The following is a 9,784-nucleotide window of genomic DNA, read 5'->3' on the forward strand; positions in this document are numbered from 1 at the left end:
CTTCTTTTGAGACAAGGTCATATTATGTATCCCTGACTGGCCTGGAACTCACAAAAATCCACCTGCCTCTGCCTCCCAGAGTGCTGGGATTCAAGGCCTGCCCTACTGCCAAATTACTGAATTTTTGCAAATTGGAAAACTAGTCTATTGTTTCTGCTAGTGCAGCTTGGGTTTTTGCAAGTTGTAATAGGAAATACTTGTAGAAAACAGAGTAATAGGTAATGAGGAAAGATGTAATTTCTCCTAGGACCTGGTTATTATAAACACAGGTTACTCAACAATAGGTGGAGCTTTGTCAGCTTAAAGATAGTACTAAGGGAAAGGTTGGCTGAGGCCTTCTTAGGTGAATGACACTTGGCTGACATCTATGATATGATATCTACTGAAGTTTAAGGGTGATACCTTGAGGGGACTAACTAGAAAATGCTTCAAAATTCTCATAAGAACATGAAGGCCTGAAATGGCCCCAAAGAACAAGCATTCCAAGCTTTTTATTACAGCCAGAGAGAGGGGCCCTGGAGGGTCAGGGAGGAGACGGGAGTGAGGCAGAGTAGATCCCAGGGCTCCAGATTCCCCACCCTCTGGGCATGCATACGGAAACATTCATTTTCACTCACTCACTTGAGTCCTGCCGACAGTATTGGCCTCTTCTTCACTAAGCCTCTCAAGACCTGGTTGGGAGTTTTATAGCTATTAACTGATCTTTTATAGCTATTAACTGATCATACTCAAATTTGATACCATTTACAAATATGGAGAATTCATGGGACTCCCTATGGCCAGTTTGGGTACAGAAGCTTTGGGTGAGATGTATATCCTGTCATAGAGCCTTTGTCTCTGTTTGCTGCCTCCTTAGTGCCTGGTGTTTTAGAAACTTCCTGGGTTTGACGAGGTTTGGCTTCTTGGCATTTGTTCTTGTTTCTACTCTCCTGGGAGCTCAGTTTCCATTCCTGGATTCTGAGCACAGCTGCTCCAGCTTCCTGATTCCTGGGGTGCCTTGGTGGTTGATCTGGCCTTGGACTTGGACTCTGCCGTGATCTTTGCACTTCTACAGGAGGACATGATAGTTCTTGGCCTTTCCTTCCCTTGCTCACATCCCTTCAATTATCAAGTCCTAAGATTCTGTCTGATAGCTCCTATTTTTCTCTTCTTTCTAGACCCACCTCATTATCTTTTGCCTGAACCTTTATCATAGTAATCAGAAGTTTTAAAAACCCCCAGAAATGTTAGAGAACTATGTATTTTTGACAGGAATATCAAAATTATAGAATTTGTTGAGCACTGAATGTGTGGAGTTCAGCTCAAGAACATTTCAGTTATTAACTCATTTAATCCCTAAAAGAACCCTATGAGTAAGGAGAATTTTAAAAATGAGGAGACCAAGGCAAACTTGTCTATCACAGACAATGACAACACTTGGTTTCAAGTTTCAGGGGTAAACTTACCCCAAGAGGTCTGAGGATAGTAGTCGAGTAAGGAGAATTTTAAAAATGAGGAGACCAAGGAAAACTTGTCTATCACAGACAATGACAACACTTGGTTTCAAGTTTCAGGGGTATATAATTTAATATAGTCTTCTAAAGACATTATATATATGTCACATGTGTGCAAGTGCCTATGGAGGCCAGAACAGGGCATTGGGTCCCCTGGGAGTTAGAGTTACAGGCAGTTGTGAGCTGCCTTACCTGGGTGCTGGAGGCCAAACCTGGGTCCTCTGGAAGAGCATCAGGTGCTCTTAACTGCTGAGCTCCCAACTTCCAGATTCTATATTCTTAACCCCTGGTTGGTCATTCATTTAATATAGAATACTTACTATATGCCAGATATTGTGTTAAACATTGGGAATATTGAACAAGACACCTGCTCATGGACAGATTATGGGTGAATGGAAGTTCTAGTCATTCAACAATAAAAATTACAGTATTGACAAGTACTTCACTAAATATAGAGAAATAGTTAGGAATAAGAGGGGTCCAGGGAAATGTCTCAGAGGAAGAGCTTCTGTTTTAGCTGATACTTGAACAGCGAGTTGATATTTAATGGGATGCTTCAAGGGGACTGGCTCAAGGAATAGTCTGCCCTATTCAGAGAGTGCCAAGGGCTCAGGGTGACTGGAGCATGGACTGTGTGTTTGGAAGAACAGTGGTGACTAGGCAGTGGGTGGAAATGGGCATGCATATATGGGTACAAAGGCATTTTAGGCCCAACTGTGAAGGATTTGGTCTTTTTGTGGCTATTAAGTTTTTGCAAAGCAGCAGAATGATGTGATTAGATTTATGTTTTGTAATAAAGAGAAAGAGATATTGTGGAAAAGTTCATACAGCAGGTGCCAATTGTGCAGACTCTGTGCAAAATAACCAAGTATGAGCGCTCATCTTTGGAAATTCACAGGTCTTCTGAAAGAGGAAAAGGTGTCCACAAAAGCCTTGCTTTTCAAGGTCAGCATGGGGGTCCCATGCAAACAGTCCCAAGCACTTTTTTTTTCTGATCTTTTTGAGACAGGGTCTCCCTCTAGCCCCAGGTGGCCTGGAACTCACTATGTAAACCAAGCTGGCCTTGAACTCACAGAGATCTGCCTACCTCTGCCTCCCGAGTTCTGGGACTAAAGTTGTGCTGCCACTACACTCGGCCTCAGTCCCAAGCACCCTAAGTACAGTGAGAAATTCAGAGAAGTAAGTTTCCTTCAGGCTGGAGGGGGTGGGAGAAAGGTTCAAGTGGTCATTAGGTCTTAGTGATTAGTGGGATTTGAGAGACAGAGATGGGTGATGGGACATTGGAATGAGTGGTGGGGGGGGTTGGGTGGGGGATAGTGTTGTCTATGTGGCTCAGAGTATAGGATGTTTAGATGGGGCTCAAAGGAAGCTGAGAGAAGGCCATGGTTAACATATTGAAGCATGTTTTCTTGAAGTATAGTACCACTAAGAGATGTGTACAATGAGATTTATTGGTATATGATGATCATGCTAGAATGTATTAGCTTGGTGTTTATATTAATGTACACAGGAAATACTTGAACAATAATGATAATATTGCTTACAATGAGAAGCAGTAAACACTTAAGGCAATTTAGTCAATATTGAGGAAATAATCATATAGGAAAACATCAAGGACATATGGAAGTAACTAGAAATTTGGGGGAATTAGGCCAAGGAGTTGGGGATGACTCAGGAATGTAGGCAGCCTAGTATTGAACAGTAGTGCTTCAGTCAAAGGCCAGTTTCAGACCTGGTCTAGAGTGGATTAAACTGGAAAAGGCAGAGCTAAGCTGGAGCAATGGGCAAAGGAAGCTGCTGTCAAGCAGTGAGAGTTCATTTTAAAAATATTGTTTTTATTTTATGTGTATGAGTGTATTACCTGCATGTATGGAAGTGCAGTCATGTCGTATAAGGCCCACAGAGGTCAGAAGAGGGTGTTGGATTCCTTGAAACTGGAGTTACAGGTGGTTGTAGCCTTCATGTGGGTGGGAACTGAATCCAAGTCCTCTGCAAGAGCAGTTAGTGTTCTTAATTGCTGAGCCATCTCTCCAGCCCGTGAGAGTTCACTTTAAGGAGGCTGTATACCCTTTCCTTCGGTCACTAACATTTTCCCAGTTCTTCTTTAAAGAGTGTGTGTGTGTGTGTGTGTGTGTGTGTGTGTGTGTGTGTTTGTATGGTATATGCATGTGTGTGGGGGTAAATGTGATGTACATCTGGAGGCCAGAGGAGGATGTCAGATGCCCAGCTCTATCACTCTGTTTTATTCCCTTGAGTCAGGGTCTCTCACTGAGCCTGGACTAGGCTGGCAGCCAGCAAGCCCCAGCGACCCTCCAGTCTCTGATCTCTTCCACCAGCAGCACTAGGATTACAGGCTTGCATGACTATGCCTGGCTGCTTGCATGGGTTCTAGGGACTTGAACATAGGTTCTCCATGCTTGTGCAGCAAGCGATGTTACTCACTGAACCATCTTCCCAGCCCACAGTTGCTCAGTTCTCATTATAAATTCATCAGCTTGCTTCACATCGAAGTGACATGTTTGTAAATGACAGTCTTTCTGAAAAGCAGACCTCTCTTGATTTTTGGCAGTACTGTTTTGAATATTTGACACATTGCATCGAATATCACAGTTTCATTTCTGCTCTCCTATCTTTAGAATCAGGCGTTTCTATCCCACCAGAACGTTTTCATGTAAATGTAATGGAAGACATTTCCATGAAAAGGAGATTTTCCAGAAACAGTTAAGCTGGAATCTCCTTCGTGAAAAAAACTGAGCTCCACTTCAATGGAAGCAGCAGTGGGGAGGCAAGAGAAGACGCCCTGTCCCACCTTGCTAGCCAGCTCTTGTGCAACTTTTGTCTTTAGCCCTTTTGCAATGTCTACTTTGGGTTTCTTAAGATAATGCAGTCCACACTGATATGTCTTCCTGTGAGACATTATGTGTTCAATTAGCATATTTGGGGCAAAGCTTGCCAGTTCAGGAAAGAAATCGTCATGTCATTCCAATGGAGAGGTCTTCCTGAGGACAAGGAGCTCGGGCTCATCTGGGGCACTTCCTTCCTCCAGGTATGTCTGTAGACACATACTTTGTTTTCCCTGGCATATTGTTCTTCACACTTGGACTCTCATTCACAGCTCACACAGATTCCTTCTTCATCTTCCTTAGGGAAAGGATCACTTCCATATCAGCCTTTATCCTTGCATGAAGGGATTTATTCATAAGTTTTGATGAAATGACCAAATTCCTGGTCAGTGTCCTCTGCCACCTCTTTTTTTTTTTCTTTTCTTTTTTTTTTTTTTTTTTTTGAGACAGGGTCTCCCTATAGCCCCAGCTATGTAGACCAGGCCTTGAACTCGCAGAGATCCACCTGCCTCAGCCTCCCGAGTGCTGGGATTAAAGGCATGCACCACCACACCCGGCTTACAATTTTAGTGGTACTTTATCTTTGAAAGCTACAGATAAATTGGAGAATGAAGCCTGGGGGAGGGCTTTATGATGTGTGACCTCATTTGAGGTGCTCTCTGGAAGTTTCTTTCTCTACTCTCCAAAACCTCCGGATGACTTACCCACTTAACAAGCTGCTACCTGAAATAGTTTGCTTCCTGGGTAAACCCACAGGAACCTGATAACCTTATAGCCTTTCCTTTGGAATCTGCAGTACAGAGAGGATAGATTATTATTATTATTATTTTGTGTGGTGCTGAGAATAGAGCTTAGAGCACGGGCATGCTACGCAAGCAAGTGTTCTACCACCGAGCTATACCTCAAGCTCCTGATGGATTAATTTCTTCCTACTTCTTCAAGAATGAGAATATCATCCAACTTTTTTGTGGCTCTCCCTGGGAGAACACTCCTCTTCCCTGGAAGCTGTCTTACTGAGAAACTGTCAAGCTAGAAATGTTTTCTGGCCACAGTGAAGTGGGCAGCCAAGTCAAGTTGTAACTTCAGGTCTTCTGGGGAACTTGAATCTTGAGGAATGATGGAGGGCTGGAGAGTGGGTAGAGCCATTTTTTTTTTTTTCTGAGAAGATTGCTTGGCTCCATGGCACAGTCTATTCCTGGCCTTCTTTTATTTATTATTTTTAGTTTTTGTATATAGATGTATTGCTAGCATATGTGTAAATGCACCTGTGTTGTATAATGCCTGCAGAAGTCAGAAGAGGGTGTCAGATCTCCTGGAACTGGAGTTACAGATGGTTCTTAGCTGCTATGTGGCATCTGGGATTTGAACCCAGGTCCTCTGCAAGAGCAGTCAGTGCTCTTAACCGCTGAACTATCTCTCTACTCTCTCTCCAGCCTTGCCCTTGTCTTTTTTAAGGCCTATCCTCTGATGTAAAATGTCTTCTTTCAATGACTTCATTTTCTGCTGAAATAAACTAGACTTTGTTACTGTTGCTCGTAACCAAAGAATCCTGAACAAGCCACCTTAAATTCTCTTTTCTCAGTCCTTATTAAGGCTTCATTCCCATTTAAGGCTCTTCAGTGGCATCACAGTCCATTCAGGCCACTATAGCAAAATGCCATGAACTGTGTAAGCTTGTAAACAATGGTATTTATTTCTCATATTTCTAGAGGCATCTAGAGGAAGAACAATATTAAATGGGAGTAGATTTGGTGTCTGGTGAGGAACCCAGTTCATAGATGGTGCCTTTTAGTTGTGGTTTCATATAATGGAAGGAGCCAGCATCCTCTCTGAGGTCTTTTATAAGGGTGCTAATCTCATTCATGAGGGTTCCACACTCACAACCATCACCTCCAGGGGCTCCACTGTTGTACCTCATCCACTGGACTCCAAAAAGACCACCGAGGACCCAACACACCAAAATGCAAAAGCAAAGGTTTATGGTTTATTCGGGCTTAAGCTCGGGCTCTCAGACCTCACCAACTCAACGGATCCATGCCCGTGCTGAGAGCCCAGAGTAAGGGAGAGTGAAGCCTTTTATAGGTTTTAGACAAAGAGGGGGGGGATACCAAAGATACATTTTGGTTGATTCAAGGAGCCCGTGTGCGCCAACATAATTTTAAACTGATTGGATGTATAAGATGCAGCCCTGGAAGTTTTTTATTGGTATGTGCTGTTCTCAGGGCTGTGGAATGTGCTGTTATCTGTGGGGCCAGGAGTCTCCGTTTTTACCTTATAGGGCAGTTTTCATGCCCAGGCTTGCTTAATCTATAGTTTCTTGGAGGGGGGGGATAGCAGGCGGGGGGTCAGGGCATGTCTAGGCATGTCTAAGGCAGCAGCCAAGCATTTTACAGAAGCTAAAAGAGCAATTAGTGGGGGTCTGGAGGGACTGGGGGGTAGCAGGTGAATGAAGAGGGTCTCAGGGTCCTACACCAGCTTTTACTGCCCTCACACCGGTGATTAGTTTTCAGACTATGAATTTTGAGGAGATGCAGGCATTCAGGTCATAGCAAAGGGCTTCTTATTTCTTACACGAAAATTTAAAACCCGACTACAGCCTGCAAGGCTCAGACTGGTCTGGTCATGAATGATCACTCCATCCCACTTTCCCAACACCCTTCTCCATGTCTCTGTCTCTTGAAACTCTCTTGCTTTCTTCCCCTACTGTGGGCATCGTGTGCTCCCTGCTGTGATTTCGCACGTGCTTCCCTCTGCTATAATGTTTCCTGAGTGGGCCTTTGCCAGCACTTCCCAGCTGCTGGCTGGGTTTCTTAGGTCAGAAGCTTCCTGGTAAATGAATGATACTTTTCCAATATAACACTTCTCTGCTTGTAATTGCAGTTGATTTTCTGTGTGCATGAATTCCACATCTGTGTATTCAATCAAATATGGATCAAAACTGTTTGAACAGGGGCCGTTGTCTGATTCCCCAGTATCTACATAATGGAAGGAAAAAACCAACCCCTGGAAGTTGTCCTCTGATCTCCACTCATATGCCTAACCTACCCCCTCATATAAATAATAAATGTAAAAATTATTTTTAAAATTGCTTAATTTATGTCAATAGCATGGTCTTAAACAACCAACAGGAAAATATAACCAAAGATTGGTTATAACCAAGTGACTGATAGGTTTTTTTAAGAGTCCAAGGGATTGATTTCCTAGACTTTAAGCTTAAATTCATATGTTAAAGTGGGGCATAGTGGTGCATGCCTTTAATCTCAGCCCTTGGGAGGCAGAGGCAGATGGATCTCTGTAAGATCCATGAGGCCAGTGTGGTCTCCATAGCAAGTTCCAGGCTAGCTGAGGCTACAAGGGAGACCCTGTCTCAAAATGACAAAAAAAGTGTCATTTAGACAATTATTTCTCACCAGTGGCTTTGTTCTTAATAAGAAAATGCTGCTTATATGTAAAACTTCAATTCTTGGCCTAATTCAACATTGCAGTGCCTGCCTGCAGCCAAAAGAGACAAACTCACTATTGTTCTAACCTAAAAATTAAATGATAGCTAAATTTACACTGTGATTCTAGCCACTCCAACAGCTATCAAAGTGCCTGAAAGCAAATCTGAATTCATCATTCTGAAGTCCAGCCTTGGTGGCCAAAAGAGAAATGAGGAGAAACCCAATAGATGGATGCTTTTGGGAGCCCTCATCAAGAAATTCTAATGGACTTTGATTGGACATTCAAAATATCCCATGTTCTTTCTGACTTTCCCTGGTTCCCCACCTAGAACTTGTAATGCTAATTATTCTTGCCTTTACATCTCCCTCACATCTCTTCCCAGTGGCCGACAGTCAGGGACTTTCTTTTCTCCCTACAGCTAACAATTATGCAATTTGGGGTCTTTTACATAGACCTACCGAAGGGGTACTCCAATTGCTATACCCTGTGCCCTTATTCAGCATCTTATTCTTCCAAAGCCAGAGTGGTCAGTGCCCCAATTGTCTATTGGCAATTAGGGTAACCTCTTCAGGTGAGGGCATGGTGAAAACAGGAGGTAGAAATTGGTAGACAGTTTAGGGTAAAAAGGCCCCAAAGAAATGTAGCAGGTTTCTTTTTTGGCTAAAAGCCAAAATGTCCTTAGGTCTCTTGGCATCCGAGTCTGTGTCAAAGGTTAGAAATGTCAAAAATATTTGGGGGCTATATAATCCGTGAATGATTTTAGGGTTATTCCTTCAGAAGGGGCAATGTTAGAGTTTCAAAAAGTCCTATAACATTAACTGGTCAAAATAATAAAATTGCTATCTGTCTGAGGATTCACCTCTTCCAATTTCACTGGCCAATCACCTGGTCCTAGGACCACCACCCAGGAAGGTGGATTTACCTTAAATTATGCTAAAGAGATGGGCAGAATACCTACTACATTAATGAGATGGTGAACTTTTCCTGCTTGGAATTTCCACCTCCTAGTGCAGTTGGTATGGCTCTGGGTTACAGACATGTGGTTCTCCATAAGTCCTGTCTGCTTTTCTGAATTCTCCAGAAAAGTGTAATCTCTCTCCTTTTCTTCCTACCCTTTCCTAAGCATGCTTCCCCTAACACTTTGGGCTACCCTAACAGTCCTTCTCCCTATCACGTGACTGCTAGTCTGCTTCTTGTCTGACCTGTATGCAGGCTCTGAACCATCATAGCTTTATGGCTTTTTTTCCCCCCCTCTCCATTCTCCTCCTCGAGTCAGTTGCCAAGATTCCCAGCTTGCTCACCCTGAGGATTTTTCCTTACATCCCAATAAAATTGTCATAAAGCATCAAAAAAAAAATTATTTCTAAAAATTACAGCCTCCCCAAATTTTGAGCAGCAACCTATGTCTGTACTGAATTTAGACAGACTTTCTTTTTGTGTCATCATCCCCCAGTCAAAACAGAGTAATAGATTTCTGCATAGCATTTACAGTGTTTTAGGCAATGTAATTAGTAATCTAAAGATGAGTTAAAGTATTCAGGAGGATGTGTGTAGTTATATGAAAACACTGTGGCATTTTACATAGAGGCTTGAGCACCTGCAGATTTGGAATCTGTAGGGATCCTGGAGCTGTTGCCCCATGGATGTTGAGAGACCATAGTGCATATCTATGTATGGATTATTGGATCCTTGTTTGTTTGCCTCACTAAGCTCCATGAGGGTAGGAACTATAGTCCTTGCCCATGACTGTAGTCTGGTGTCTAGCACAGTACTACCTGGCATGTGGTAAGAGCACAGAACATTTTGCTGGAATAAATGCATTTTACAAAATTTGTATCTCAGCTGAGATATGAGCGTGCATTTCCAGTCTTCCTCTCTCATGAAGAGTTCTTAGCTTCACCTGTCCTCTTTAGGACTCTTGTCTGCAGCAGGCAGTGGTGACTGATGGGTTGATCAAGCACACAGTCATGGTTCTGGCTAATGTGCTTTCTTACCTACCGCTCT

Source organism: Nannospalax galili, unplaced genomic scaffold, assembly GCF_000622305.1.
Source record: "Nannospalax galili isolate Female #2095 unplaced genomic scaffold, S.galili_v1.0 scaffold475, whole genome shotgun sequence".
NCBI classification, from domain to species: Eukaryota; Metazoa; Chordata; class Mammalia; order Rodentia; family Spalacidae; genus Nannospalax; species Nannospalax galili.